General features: G+C 33.1%; 1 protein-coding gene across 1 annotated transcript in view; it reads right to left on the reverse strand.

Annotated features, from left to right (window-relative positions):
- LOC106105391 overlaps positions 1-7,472 on the reverse strand; it is an 84,498-nt gene extending 77,026 nt beyond the window's left edge. Inside the window, exon 1 of the mRNA XM_013285685.1 lies at positions 7,210-7,472. The gene's annotated coding sequence lies outside the window, so the exon portion shown is untranslated. The remainder of the gene's footprint in view (positions 1-7,209) is intronic.
- Positions 7,473-16,040: the final 8,568 nt, after the last annotated feature.

The raw sequence follows: 16,040 nt of genomic DNA on the forward strand, positions 1-16,040 counted from the left end.
CGGAGCAGAAATTTCCGCGAAAGCCTTAGCTTGTGGATTGCCATCAATCGAGATGGTAAGGATGGTACCTGGCAGTCTGTCGAGTCAGTCAGTGTAATAACTAACATTATAAAGAGGAAAAATTTTGTACTTTTGTATGTATTGTATTAACTCAAAAAATAATAGGCCGATTTAAAAAATTATTTCACCATTTAAAAACTACATCATCAGTAAGAGGCTGTTTTAATTTCACGCGTACGAAGTCGCGAGCAACAGCTAGTAAGAAATATTTAAACCAAACAGTTTTATGAGTAACTAGCGATGAAGTATGATTAGATTTTCACTCACATATCAAATGTGCAATTGACAAAATGGAATGAAATAACATTCGACAACTGACAGCGCTAACGACATTTACATTTTAAACTGAAATAGATTTACAATATGAAGTGCCAGTTTGAATTTGGAATGTATTTTTCGTTTAAATAAAGTTAAGCTAAATTGTACATTCATTTGTTTTTATAGTTTCGATTCGTTTTGTTTTCATTTAATCAATTTAAACTGCAAATATTTAAAACTAGCTTTTGTCCGCGACTTCACGTGGAATTAAAAAAATAACAAAAGCGAGTAGCCCATGAGTTCTTCCAGACTATTTTCTACATCTATACCAAATTTCATAGAGATCCATTCAGCTGTTTAGGCTACAAACTCTAACAAACATCCGTCCATCCATCCATCCATCCATCCATCTATCTAAACTTTCGCATCTATGATATTAGTATATAATTATTTGAATGCATCAATTATTTATATCTGACGAGCTGTTGCCCGCGACTTCGTCCGCGTGCTATTAGAAAAAAAAACGAACTATATAAATAACAAAAAGTTACGTATCCCTCGGGAAACGGACACCTCGGGGATGAAGCTTATCCCATGTATACTCCAGACTTTGTTTTACATCTGTGCCAAATTTCAATAAGATATATTGTACCGTTGCAGAATGATCGAGTAAACATTAAAAAACTAATTTAATGAATCCCACGGGAACCGTAACTTATCCCCGGAAAAAAAGTAGCCTATGTGTTCTTCCAGACTATGCCCTAAACCTGTGCCAAATTTCATGGAAATCCGTTCAGCCGTTTAGGCTACAAACGCTAACAAACATTCATCCATCCATCCATCTAAAGTTTCGCATTTATAATATTAGTAAGATTAATTGAAATGGATAGAAAACCCTAGTAACATTTTTATAGTACAAGAAATAAGCAAGCGGTTAAACACACTTCAAAAAGGGTGGAAAAAAGAGGAGTAAACTTGGCCTCCGGCATGCACACTCATCAGACGAAACGCGTAATTACTTCCACTTCAAGCCAGTTTTCTGTGCGGTCGTGATATTGAACAAGACGAGTCGACCAATTCGTGCCACAGACGGTGTTGCTGGTATCTACCACTGTTAAAAATTGTTTTCAATGTCTCGTTTGAGTAAATTTCACTACACTGAGTAGTAAAGCTAAAACGTATGTTGTTAATATCAGACAATAGATGACGCAACTGAAATGCTGTGAAAAGCGCCCTTCACACAGACAAGTGGGTTCCGGACCCTTGTTTGCTTTGTCCCCGTTCCAAATCGTTGAAATAAGCAGTGAGGGTCAAAGTAACTTATTGTATGTTACCAAAGGACTTCCTAGAAAGGCTTATTAGCAATAAAATTTAGTAAATCGGAACGTCATTTGTTTATTGCGTTGGATTTTGCAAATATGGTGCGTATGAAGGGTTAATTTATACAAATCCTAACTTTGAGGATTTTGCAAATATGGTGCGTATGAAGGGTTAATTTATACAAATCCTAACTTTGAGAGAAGTTTAACTTAATCCTGACTTAATCACTTATATCTTTATCATCCAGGTATAGTATTCATTAAGTTACTAGCTTTCGCACGCGACTCCGTCCGTGGAATTAAAAAATAACAAAAGTTATTAGCCTATGTATTCTTCCAGACTATCTGCAACATCCACACCAAATTTCATCGAAATCCGTTCAGCCGTTTAGGCTACAAACTCTAACAAACATCCATCCGACCGTCTTAACTTGCGCATTTATATTAGTATGATTTTATTCTCACTCACATTCCTTTAATATTATTTCAATGTATAATTAATTTTTAATACTCGTGCTTAAGGAATTTCAAAATAAATTTTAATTTGATTCACAATTTGAATAGATAACATTCGTAATTGAATTTATGTACAGAAGGGTTTTCTCGCTAAGGACCTGAATTAAAGTTGTAAACGTGTTTTCAGTTAAAACTGGATCAGGTTAAAATCAGTGGTTGATAAATGGCTTGTCTTTCAATTTAACGGGTATAGAAGAGGCAATATTTTTAACCGAGATAACGAAGGAGCCACTTCTATTTTATAGGTCAACATCTTTTAAAGTTCAAACTAAAAACATATCATATTTAGAATAATAAAATAAAAATTGAGATAAAAAATATAATACTGAATAGAATAGGAAATTTATTATAATTAAATATTAGGAAATATCATTATTTTCGAACGCAAAAGTCTAAGTTCCCAACTTCATTTACACAACAATATTACTAGTAATTCGAAATGTTAGATTGATTGATCTTAGTTAGATTTTGCCGCCTAAACAGCTCAAAGGATCTCTATGAAATTACATACTTTTATTTTTCAACTCCACGCAGACAGAGTCGCGACGAAAAACTAGTGTTGTATATAATTTCAAAATAAGTCTACGTATAATATCTTCTACGAGTCTACGTCGTAGACAATTGCTACGAAACGTAGGCAAATTGCCTAAAAACATTTTCTACCCCCTTAGTTACTTTGTCAAACACTGACATGACAATATTATAGTCATTGCGTGCTCATAAAATATTCCGCTACGCGTACAAAACTCTATAACAATAACTCTTGTCTATGGAATCGACTTCTAATAAATTTATTTTACCCTTCATTATGTCATAGGGTTCAATGCTCTATAATATAATCGTCTGAATAGGTCTTTCATAAAATCTTGTTGATGTGTAGTTTTTATGTATTACTAAACTGTTATTTCTGTTACATTATAAATTTTCTCTAATATTATAAATGCGAAAGTTTAGATAGATGGATGTTTGTTAGAATGTGTAGCCTAAACTGCTGGACGGATCTCGATGAAATTTGGCATAGATGTAGAGGATAATCTGGAAGGATACATAGGCTATTTGCTTTTATATTTTTTCCTTCCACGCGGATAGAGTCGCGGGCGACAGTTAGTTTTTAATTAAGAAAAAAACAATATTGCGGTCTTAAATACTAGTTTACAAGTTATATTGTACATTACATAATCAAATAGTCACAAACTCATCATTAATCAACGGCCTTCCTTTATAGACGTAATACAAGCTCGTTACAATGTAAGATATACAGTGATATATTATCCCGTCAAAATAGAGAACAAGGTACAATATTATTATGCTCCTGTTGGCTTTGTTATTCCGGAGCATTAAGGAAATGTAGTTTCAAAGGTATCTTAAAAATATTAAATCAGATATGTACAATAACTAGCTTTTGGTCGCGAATCCATCTGCGTGGTATTAAAAAAACAGTAGTAGTAAATAATAGTTTTGATCCAGAATATGCTAGAGCATGAAATGTAGACATCTTTACCAAATTTCATCGAGATTAGTTCAGCCGTTTAGGCTACAAGCTCTAACAAACATCCATCCATCTAAACTTTCACATTTATAATATTAGTAAGAAAGACTTGATTTATGTAAATACATTTTAGTCTTAGAGTTAGTCAACTAACACAAAACCATCTGTTAAAATTAGTTTTCTTATCTAGGAAAATTCATTTTGTACTTTTGTGTATGTAAACAGAAGAGACATTTTTAAATTATGTGTTGCCTTTTCGATTACTTCCTTTAATTATATCATAAATAAACGTTAACCTAAAATATTTAAGCTTCTGTTCAAGAGAAAATCTGCCCGACATTGAGTAAGACAAATGATGGTGTTTCTATAAGCTTTATAATTTGATATTTTTCTAAAACCGCTTAATACTTCCTACTTAACAGATTAAAAACGTACCCTTTTGTTTATACACTTATACTATAAAGAATTCTTAATAAATTATCGTAAAATTTAACTGGAAATAGTTGTAAAAACCTCTTGTTATTGCATATTTTGATAAAAAGACAAATAATGTTTTCAAACAAGTGTTTGAACACTGTTAGAATAATAACAAAAACCTAGCAAACAATCTACATCTACATACATACAAGGAGGCTTTTACCCGTAATGGGGTCCATACAATAGGAGAAAAGTGCATGATAATGTTATTGTACAAATTATAATGTAACATTTGTGTATGGAATTTAATAAAGCTAAATAAATAAATAAATAAATAAATAAATAAATAAATAAATAAATAAATAAATAAATAAACAATTTACATTCAATCTTATTAATGTAATAAATGTGTTCCGATGTTTGTTACTTTGTCGCCTGATGAAAGGATCTCGGTGAAATTTGGTATATCTATACCTGTACATCTGTAGAGCATGCAAGAACACTTAGGCTAATTTATTTTGTTTTTTAATTTCATGGAGACGGAGTCAAGAGTGAAAGCTAGTATTCTATATTATTATAAAAAGATACTAATAAGATCGAGTTTCCAAAATTCACCTCAAGTATGAAAATAATTAACGTAATATTAAATATCTTCTAAGTATTATTAAAAAACTTAAACTCTTATGTTTCCATACTTTAAGAAGAATTCATACTTAAAAGTTTCACTCGTATGAAATACTTTTACACATATCGTGTTCAAAGCTCAAAAGCTTAAAATGAATTTAAGCTCAAAGAACTATTATGCAAATATTTTCATTCATATTTTTATAGTAATTTTCTTTTTTTTTAATAAAAATAAAATACTCTATGAATAAATTACTTGCAAAGAATGGTTATACTAATTTTCGAGCTCAAATAATACACTAGAACTAAACTATTGTTTTTTAAATGTTATAGTTACATTTCAATGCAGCCATCATCATCCATTTGCCCTTATCCCTTATGGAGGGTCGGCACAATATGTGCTGCTCTTCCATACATTTCTATCAGCCGTCATAACTGAATCTACTACTTTCTTGAGCATATCCTCTTTCACACAATCCATCCATACTTTCTTCGGTCTTCTTCTACCGCTGTTGCCATCCACATTTAATCTTAACACTTTCTGGTTTATGTCCATCATTTCGTCGCATAACATGTCCATACCACGTTAACCTTTTAAATTCACCCATATATCCGAATCCAATTAATCTAGATATAACTAAGGAAAATTATTAGAAAATATTGTTACATTTTCATTTAAAAATGAAATACGCAAAAAACAGCTCATAGACATCAAGACAAATTCAAATAAAACGGAAAATGTTCCATAGCCACTGAAATATTCCTATTGTAGAACGGATTCTACATTTAATACCGTGGTCAGGTGACAACAGATGTCCCAATCCGCTTTTCATGAAACCTTCAACGTAGCAAGTCGGTAAGCCGAACTCACTTCTTACTCGAGAATACTTAAAAATTTAAAAAAATGTCAAATGAGTCTTAACATTCACACTCAGATAAGCGCTTTGTACTACACTAAGGGAAACTACTTCACTCTGAGTGTAGTTATACTTGATGATATTTGTGAATATTTTGCATTATCTGTACTGATATTACAAAGAGAGATACGTATATCTGTATATATTGAAATAACTCGAAAACTACTGGGCTGTTTTTAAAAATTCCTTCACCGTTAGAAAGGTAATATATCTGTGAATAACATAGGCTATCTTTTTTTAGTTTCACGCGAGCGAGGCGCGAGCTACAGCTATTCATTATTATTTTTGGCCCATTAAATACATCTAATACAGATATCAAATACTCAGATTTAAAAAAAAATGCTTCTAAATCGAACAAGGTGTTAATAGAGTAAGGTTTTTTTCTTTTAAATTGCGTTCAACGAACTAATATTTATGCCTGCATACGGCTTAGACGTTGCATGTTAATCACCATAGAGTTTTCGTGTTCTCACGCAAACCATGGTTGAACTCAAACAAAATAAATAAAAGAACTTTCCACTGCCGCAAATCAGTAACGATCGACAATTCTGTGTTATCCATATTTTCTTATTACAGGAAGAAATGTTTGAAAGGTAAAGATACGGAATGAGGATTAGAGAACGTTTGAAAGTAGCCCCAGTGGAAAATAAGGAGGTTAGCAGGATATAGGCAGGAATAAATCGCTTATGATAAGAAGGACGTTAGATCAGTGTGGTACACCTGTAGACCTAGAAAGAGATGGATGGATTGCGTGAAAACAGACATAATCAAGGAGTGATGACTGAGATGACGGATGATAGAGTTATTTGGAGGACGAAAACCCGGTGCGCCGATCCTACTGGAGTATATTAATGTAGCGGAGAATGTACATGACAAAAAAAGAAGTCCGCAATAGTGTGACAGAGAATATGCGTAAAAGAGTGTGTACATACTGAGCCGATTCCATAGAAAAAGGAAGTCTGATGAATATCAAAAGATAATCTTAGTTAGAATCTTGAATCCAACGTTATTCAAGATGAAAAAGATCTTGTAATTTCGAATCTACTTAGAAATCTTTCCTTTTAATTACTCACAAAGGGAATTTATTTTGGGGAATTCCTTTGTAAGTAATTGAATTAAAGAAATCCATTAATATAAAAATATAATTTAATACGGATGAATTAGATTTACAAAAGATTAATATAACACAAAGTATCCGTTCTATTTGAATGGTAACCTATTTTTTAAAATTACTGAAAAAAAAACACATTCACTTCATTTACAGTCTAAAATTCTAAATTTGAATTTGTTTTTTTTTTTAATTGAAATTTATTTATAATTAAATGTGATAATGTCAATGGACATGAACAATAATCATATATATAGTTATATATGAATAAAACTAAGAACAGTGGTCCCTATAGTATTAAAATAAAAATCCATATATAAAATGATTGTATTTAGGAAACTTGAAATAGATCGTTATATAAATTGCATGTAAATTGTAAATTTTTTCGACATTTTACTAAGCGTAAATTTTTATTTTATTATACCATGTATATTATAACTAAAATCGTTAGTATTACAGTTTAGCGCACCCCTAAGTAACACACTTAAGCAGCAGACGTACCTTATTTTTATGTAGCGTTTCGAAACCTCTAACACAAAATTAAATTACTCACAAAAACTCTCCCATATTTATGAGAACACTAAAACTTTATACGTACTTAAAAAATCACTATTAATTTTATAACACAAATTAAACTTTGCCAAGAAATTATCCAATCACTCAACGCCACAAACACATGCAATCACGTGCAAGTTTGTTATAGATTAATTTTCGATAATTTAATTATTTCACGAAGCCGTTCTAAAGTTTCGGAGCGCACGTCCTCACTCCAGCGCGGCTAACAAACGACTGACTTACTATGCGCCACTACAATGCTACATAACATGTTTATGAAACAAAATATACTCTTGTTAATTAATTAATTAGTAAAAACGATATCATCGCCTTCGGAATCGCTGTCTAAAGGGAAATTAAGGCATTACATACGCTATCGAATACATTAACCTTAATGAAAATATTGTACACTCAGTACATAGTACAAGGTTAACAAATTAGTGCAAAGGTGATACGAAACTGCGATCATAAGGTCCACAAAACATAAAACAATTATAGCAACTTCTATGTTACTTATGAATGCGAAAGTTTTAGGTGGATGGATGTTTGGTAGAGTTTGCCACCTAAACGGTTGAAAGGATCTCAATGAATTTTAGCAGAGTCGTGGAGCATAGTCTGTAGAACACATGGACGACTTGCTTTTGTTTTTATTTCAAATTAACTTTCGCCCGCGACTTCGTCTGCGTCGAATTAAAAAAAACAAAAGTGAGTAGCCTATGTGTTCTTGCAGACTTTTGTGTACATACGCGCCAAATTTCATCGAGATCCGTTCACCGGTTTAGGCTACAAACTGTAACAAAAATCTATCCATTCATCCATCTATCCATCTGAACTTTCGCATTTATAATATTAGTAAGAAGATATGATTCATGCGGACGAAGTCGTCGACAAAAGCTATTTAGAAAGACGAAACCTACATTTCTTTTAGATCGAGTTTTATACCCAAAAATAAATTGTAGAATGTCTCGTAGACCTTATGTTTTGCTACGATAATTACGTAGCAAATGTTTACACTCGTAGATTACGTTGACTTGTTACTGCATAGTAGTAATTTTTTTTAATATCTACCACGTAACTACGACTATTAGTTATCTAAACTTGATAGATACTCTTTTACTAATATCATTAAATTTAAGATAACATTTAGCATAGATGTAGAGCATAGTCTGGACGAACACATTGACTACATACTTTTGTTTTTGTTTAATTAGTCGTGGACGGAGTCGCGGGCAAAAGCTAGTTTTAATCATAATCTTTGAAAAACATATTTGCTATCAAAGAATAGAGTACAGAACTGAATTTGGTATTATCAGAATAAGTATAGAGTTCATTAAAGCTTAGTTATAACATTGAGCTTTCATTTTACTACGAAATAGCAATGTTAATCAAATGAAAAGCTTTAAAGTAAACGTTGGAAAGGTGAATGTTTATTGTCCGTATTTTCCAGGAACAACCTTTCTGTATTCTAAGACGCCATTTTGATAATTAGAAATGCTTATTGCTATTATTTTATTCATTTGTTTCTATTTGTAAAATTAAAACTACACTTTTGGATTGATTTTTTAATTTATTGTATCGTTTAGTTTAGTTAAAACTTATTCAATCAATAATCAGATCTAAAATAAAGACACAGCAATTAGGTAAACTTATAAATCGAGCTCTGAACAACATTTCTGTGATGAAAATTGAGTTCTTTTTATATCAAGTAGTACTAACAGTAGATTTTCATTGTTACATGTAATCCTTCCATTAAAAACAATGAGAACAATTATGACCAACTATCGTGACAATAGATACCGACTGTAATCTATAATTCTACAATAATATAATAAAGCGTAAACACACACTTCTTTGTTGCCTAAGATGTCAGCAATTACAGCATATTTTTGAATAATTCTTTTTTTAATAAAAAGCCCTACACTTACGTCACGCTTTAGGCTATATATTTTCACGCCATTAAACTTAGGGTTAAATGTTTTGGTTAAAAACCCTTATGTGAGACCATAAGTTGCTGCCAACATCAAGGAAGCAAAATTACCAAAGTGTGTCATGTCATGTCATTTTGACATTTGCTATTGATAATTTGATAAATGTAAACAGTAAAAAAAAATCATAATTTCATGCGGATGAAGCCGCACGGGAACAGCTAGTACGTATTAAAAAGCGGCACATTCAATTATTAGCTTGTTCCTAGCGTACCATATCAAATGAAACTTTAACAACTAGTTAATTATTTAATACCATCCACTCTTTTCAGCGTGTAATTAAAACTGAAAGTTATGTTGAATCGGCAATGAGCAACAGTAGCGCCCTACCGACACTCGGACAATTAAACTTTTCACATTTGACTACAGGTCAGCGCCGGCGACTAATGAACAAACTTCCCAGCAATCTTGCTCACAGGGCGATTCAGGCCAACTGGCTTTCTGCCCCATTCCGTGTCATAGCAACTGCGCTAATTAATATCTATTGCCATCAAAGTTTTTGCAAAGTGTCTTATTTGATTTTTAAATAAAACTTTAAGATCATTATTTGAGTAATAAAAGTTAATTTTAAAAGGTATAGGGAGTGCAAATTATTTTTAAAACAAAAAACTCATGAAGCAAAATACGCTAAGGACGATTATTATAAGGATTAGGAAAAACCAACTTAAAATACTACAGATTTTCAATGGACGTTTGCGAAATAAATGGCCTTTAGTTCTTGAAAATCTAGGAAATAAACATTTAAAAGAACCGTCAATACAACAATCGTCTTTGCAATCAGTTAAGTCGTCGCCGACTCGTTGGCGTCGACGCTACTAGTATTTCAGGATCACTGCACTTGATAGAATTAAACTAAAAGCTTCAAACGTTCGCAATAAATTCACCTTTATAACGGACACAACAAGATAATTTAAAATTAAAATAAAAGAAAATATAACTTTTGTATTTTATTAACAATAGGAAATCATCTATCTCTTGTATTTTATCTTTGTACTATTTTAGAAGTAGAAGATTGGGAAAAAATGCAGTCGTCAGTATAGTAAAATGCATATAAGTAGATACGATGAAGACGCATAATGACAGACGTTACGAGGTGTAACATTCGTTGAGTGGCTCATTGCTTACTGCTTTCCCTCTAACATGTACTAACCGTGTGATTCTTTTGTTCTAATTTTATTTAGAATTATTACTTAAGACTGATTTTAACTTCTTAGATGTAAGGTAATTTGTAATTTGTTTGTTTTTCTATCTATGAATGTTGTGTTTGCTTATAAATGTAACATTTTTATGAGTTTAAACCAATGTATGTATACTTATTTTAATATGTTTTGTTGGCATTCCTGAAGAAAAATGCTCGCCGTGTAGCATGTTATATTACACCTCGTAACGTTACGTTAACATTTTCAACGGTATGAAATGTGATTTTATTTCTTTTTTATTGAAATATTTCGTATAAATCATTTGATACACGTAATAAAGTCGTTTGGCTTATCGGCGTCGCAATCGTCTATAAGCGACGTAGCGAGATTCAATTTGTTGAGCCGCTCAAATGATTTACATCGTGTCGCTGATTACCTTAATATCTACTTAGATATCAACTCGCTGTTCATCTTGAACAACTTTAACAATAATTTAACTAATGCTGGGTTTCCCAAGTATTTTATGGTTACCTAGTGATACATTAGTGTTAACTTGATCTAAGTTTCAATGTGGTACTCGTTATGTAGTTCAGAAACACATTTCATGAAGTCATCGAAACACAAACACTAACGAATGGTTAAATATAGCTAGGAAACCGACCATTAGTTACAATGTACATTACAAAAAATCTTTCTGATGATCGCTTTTTAAAACTTTTTTTAGTAACATCATTGTTTTATGAATAAAATCAAAGCATCAATCGATGGTGAGTTACCCGTCATTTATAAGTGTATCAGAGAAATTTATCCCAATGAGTGTTCAATATTAAATAGCCTGAACTCGAGTGCAATACGAATTCGCAAATAGATTGTTCAAATATAGCCCGTTCGCGTATTGATTGAATCATTTCCCGCCGAAAGTACAGATTATATTGAGGACGAGTCTCCAATCAAGCCGCTTATCGAACGCTATGGACCTTTGTGATATACGCCAGCCATCATTAACAGATATTTAAAACGTAAACAAATTGATAAATGAACCCAATAACCAATTAATTGGAATGGAAATAACAGAATATTACATACCAGTTACATGATAATTCTGATCATTAATTAATAGTTTATACTTTTTAAATTTTTATTTTTTTGTTCTAAAATAATTATGTCAGGCGACTGAGAATATCCGTTCAAAATCTATACTTGATATTATAAAGAGGAAAGATTTGTATTTTTTGTATGTATTAAAATAACTCGAAAAGTGGGCTGATTTAATACACTCTTTTATGATTAAAAGTGAGTAGTAACATAGGCTATAATTTTTTTAATTTTTAATTTCACTTTCTTTTCTTTTTCAATTAAGAACTTATTGCGCGCGAAGTCGCGAGCAATAAGTTCTTAATGTTATGTTTTTAACTTTTTTTTTTAACAAGGCCAGCATCTTTAAAACTGGCACGTTACAATTGTATTTCACTTGTTACCTTGTTAAACGAAGCAAAGGTTCTGAATAGCTCAATCAAGATCTCGCCAATAGCTTGCCTTAGTTGTGGTCGATTTATACGACAGCAGACTTTACAGCAGGTCCTCATTACGTGTGCTGATTGGAAGCGCCTAACGCAATTTCCATTAATTATTCCTTTCTCACAAAATCATTTATATAATTTCCATCACGCGTTAATTTAGTAACTTCGTTCTGTTTTAACGCAGTGAAATGCAATAATCTGAATAAACATTTAATATAGTAGTATCCATATTTTATTTATCTTTATTATCTATACTATTATAATAAAGCGAAAACACACACTTTGTTGCCTAAGATGTTAGCAATCACAGAATATTTTCGAATAATTATTTTTTTTATAAAAGGCCCTACACTTACGTCACGCTTTAGGCTATATATTTTAACACCATTAAACTTAGGAGGTAAATATTTTGGATAAAAACCCTATAGGAAAGAGACCATAAGTTGCTGCCAACATCAAGGAATGAAGTTTGCCATAGTAAGGTAATGTATTTTGACATTTTCAATTGAGAAATTGCCAAATGTAAACAATAAAACAAAGTTTTTATAATTTCAAGCGGATGAAGCCGCACGGGAACAGCTTGTTGTAAATAAAAATACGTTTGTAAATAAAATGTACTCTAGTAATTAATACGTAATGTTGTTTAATGAAGGCGGTCTCCCTAAGTAAACAGCGACGTCAAAATGTAATTTTAAGGTTATGTTCGAAAAAGGCGTTGTATAAAAATAATAACAGCTTTATTTTTACCGAAATTAATCGTAAACAAATTTGGAATAACAGTAACACTTAACCATGAGATTTCCTTCAACTTTCCTCCACAATTTGTGGAAGGGTATACCAGAGGTAGGCCTAGAAAGAGACGAATGGATTGCGTGAACGATATCATGAAGGGAGTGATGACTAAGGTGATGGATAGGACCTAGAGGAGGGAAACTTTATGCGCCGACCGAAAAAAGTAGGATTACAACGGGGAAATGAAAGGATGATGATATCGTTTAAAAATGTTATAAAAACAGATCTGAAGACTATGTGCTATGAATTTTAATGACACATTGTACGTATAACCGCGCACTTATATTCGCTTCGCAAACATAAAGCTATTATTGGATCGTATTATTTTGATATCTCGCGTAAGTTCATACTTTATGTCTTCCTTTTCCGGTGATACGGCCTCGTTCCTAGCTACATATTGAATTATCGAAAATACTAATATCATTTGATTTGGTGTAGCGTCACACTTATATTAAGGTTAGTGTAGTATAATCGGGAACAAGTCTTTTACACTATTTTTACCCGATCGATAATGTTTTCGCGACGATAATTAGGGCCTGTCCCACTGGCTAATAGCGGCTCAGATAGCTTTTAAAGGACGTCACTAAGGTAAGAAAATCCAATTTTACTCATTGGATTGTTATTTTTTTTTTATAAAAAAAGGGGGCAAACAAGCTGCGTGAACACGTCATCGACGCCCATGGACATCCACAACACCAGAGGAACTACAGATGCGTTGTCGGCCTTTGAGGAAATGATAGGCTCGCTTCTTGAAGAACTCTAAGTCGTATTGGTTTGGAAATATTCAGACAATTCACCATTTGGTGGGACAGGCCCTTATGTTAAGTAGTGTGGTGTATGGCACCAGCAATTCTGGTCGGGTTACACGATGCAATTGTATGCGATCGACTTTAGTCGGATTATACATTGCGTACATAAAGCCCGTCTTTTATTTCCTATACCACAAGTAGTTTTGTAATCATGTTCATTCCAATACGACCTTCTTCATCATAGTCAGCTAGAATACTTTCAAACAAGTGAATTATCATGCAATTCGAATAGCTAGCTGTTGCCCGCGACTTCGTCCGCGTGGTATTAGAAAACAGACGAACTATAAAAATAGCAAAAAAACTACGTGTCTCTTGGGAACAGAACATTTTCCGGGGATAAACCTTATCCCATGTGTACTCCAGACTTTGTTTTATATCTGTGCCAAATTTCAATAAGTTGAACCATTGCAGAATTATCGAGTAAACATTAAAAAAACAATATTAATGCATGCCACGGGAACCGAAACTATTTCCGGGATAAAAAGAAGCCTATGTGTTCTTCTAGACTACTTACCATCTGTGCCGAATTTCATGGAGATCCGTTCAGCCGTTAAGGCTACAAACTCTAACAAACATCCATCTAAACTTTCGCATTTATAATATTAGTATTATATGGTAGAAGATTAGTCAATTTGTTTTTTCGTTAGTTAAACTAATAGAAGTTTAAATTTCTGATCTTAACGTCATTAGGAATTACAATCAACAAATTCCAACTCAAGGTACGAAGTCCTACAATTAGGCAAAGCCGTAGTAATCCGACAAAGCACTGGAGCACAATACCTCCCCTCACACCTACCTCACCGTGTTGTTTATGAACCTGTTATAGAAACAATTTATTATTCACACAACTTTGGTACCCCCGTGCGCGGGAAGTAACAAGTTCCCTCCCATACCCTGCACTTGTGTTGACGCCACAGAGTAGAAACATCAGAACCACCATTTAATCTACTACACAAATTTGTCTATTCCTTGAATGTTGCAATAAAATTGATATATTTTTAAGTTAATTTCTACTCGTCACAAAGTTATAACAAGACATTTTATGATGTTACCGTAATTAAAAAAAGTAACTAAACCGTTAATAGCGTAAAGGAATACGATAAATAAGTGATTGTAGACCATAATAAATAATGGAAACCCAAGACATGCTTACAAAATGCATTATAAAATACCCAACTTCAGTCCCTTTTCCTTCCCACCCTTCATTTCATGAGAAAAGGATTTTTTTTATATTACAGGGTGGCAAACGAGCAAGCGGCCATCTGAATGCGCCAAAATGGCGAAGCAACCTCTGCCCGTAGACATTCGCAATAGTAGATGCGTTGCCTACCCTTAATCGACGGAGGAGGAGACGCACATAAAGAGGATATTTCCTCCTCCCGTGCGTCTCCTCCACCGTCAAATCCACGTCCCCTTTTCATCATATTCTTATGAGGAAAATGGTGGTAAGGGGAACATTTATCAGACGAAACATGGAATAGCTCCCACTTCACGCCTGTCTTCTGTGTGGCCATTGTATTACACCGGGCGAGCCGGCCCATTCGTGTGAGATGTTAAAGCGGGCTGTACCACTAATGCATGGAAAGAAAACGTGAATTTGACAGTGAGGGAGACGCGTAAGAGGAAATGTCCTATTTATGTGCGTCTCTTCCTCCGTCGACTAAGGGTAGGCTACGCATCCACTATTGCGAATGTCTATATGCAGCGGTCGCTTCGCCATTTTGGCGGATTCAGATGGCCGCTTGTTAATTGGACACCTTATAATTTAAAAATAATCTTAATTATATTTTTAATATAAAAAGTACGTTATTGTTTGTTCTGCTGCAAGGTTGTGTATACTGTGCGCTCATTAGCGTGGGCAACGAGCCCAAATAATAATGGGCGACACGGCGCTGTTGAGCCTGTATTCGACTAATTATCACGACGGCGTACAGCGTAACTTGAACCCAACTAATTATTGATAGTGGGTGTCAAGTGTTCTGAATATATTTCAATTAAAAATTCTATGTGATGCCATGCGAAATAAGTTTTAATTCCATATTTTTTATGGTACCTATAGGTAACCAACCATAGTTCACCCGTAGTCCCCTTATAAAGAAGCCACACCTTTAACTAAACTATACCACAACTGTTTTGCGATTGCCGATTGTTTCGCAGCCCATTCAACTGTTTAGTTAGTAAAATCGAGTAGTGTGCACACCTCCATATAAGTAAGGAATCAAAGCTAAATAGTTGTGCGATAGTTTAGTTTCAGGTTTGCACCCTCTAACCTAACAGACTTGGCTGATCTTACTGTTTTATGCAACTAAAGAGAGGGTTGTAATTTATAAATAATTAGAATACAGAAGTCTTTATCTTTAAATCGCATGACATCTAAATTATTCTTGCAAAGGACAGTAAAAAAGCAGAATAACAAACTAACAGACTCTTAGATAACAGATAACACACCTTCCAATCGTATACAGCAACGATACTAAGATAAAAGTAACCATCAGATCGATGTTAAGTGTAATGATTTACATAAAATACAGC

This window comes from Papilio polytes, unplaced genomic scaffold (assembly GCF_000836215.1).
Source record: "Papilio polytes unplaced genomic scaffold, Ppol_1.0 DF822845.1, whole genome shotgun sequence".
Lineage (NCBI taxonomy): Eukaryota > Metazoa > Arthropoda > Insecta > Lepidoptera > Papilionidae > Papilio > Papilio polytes.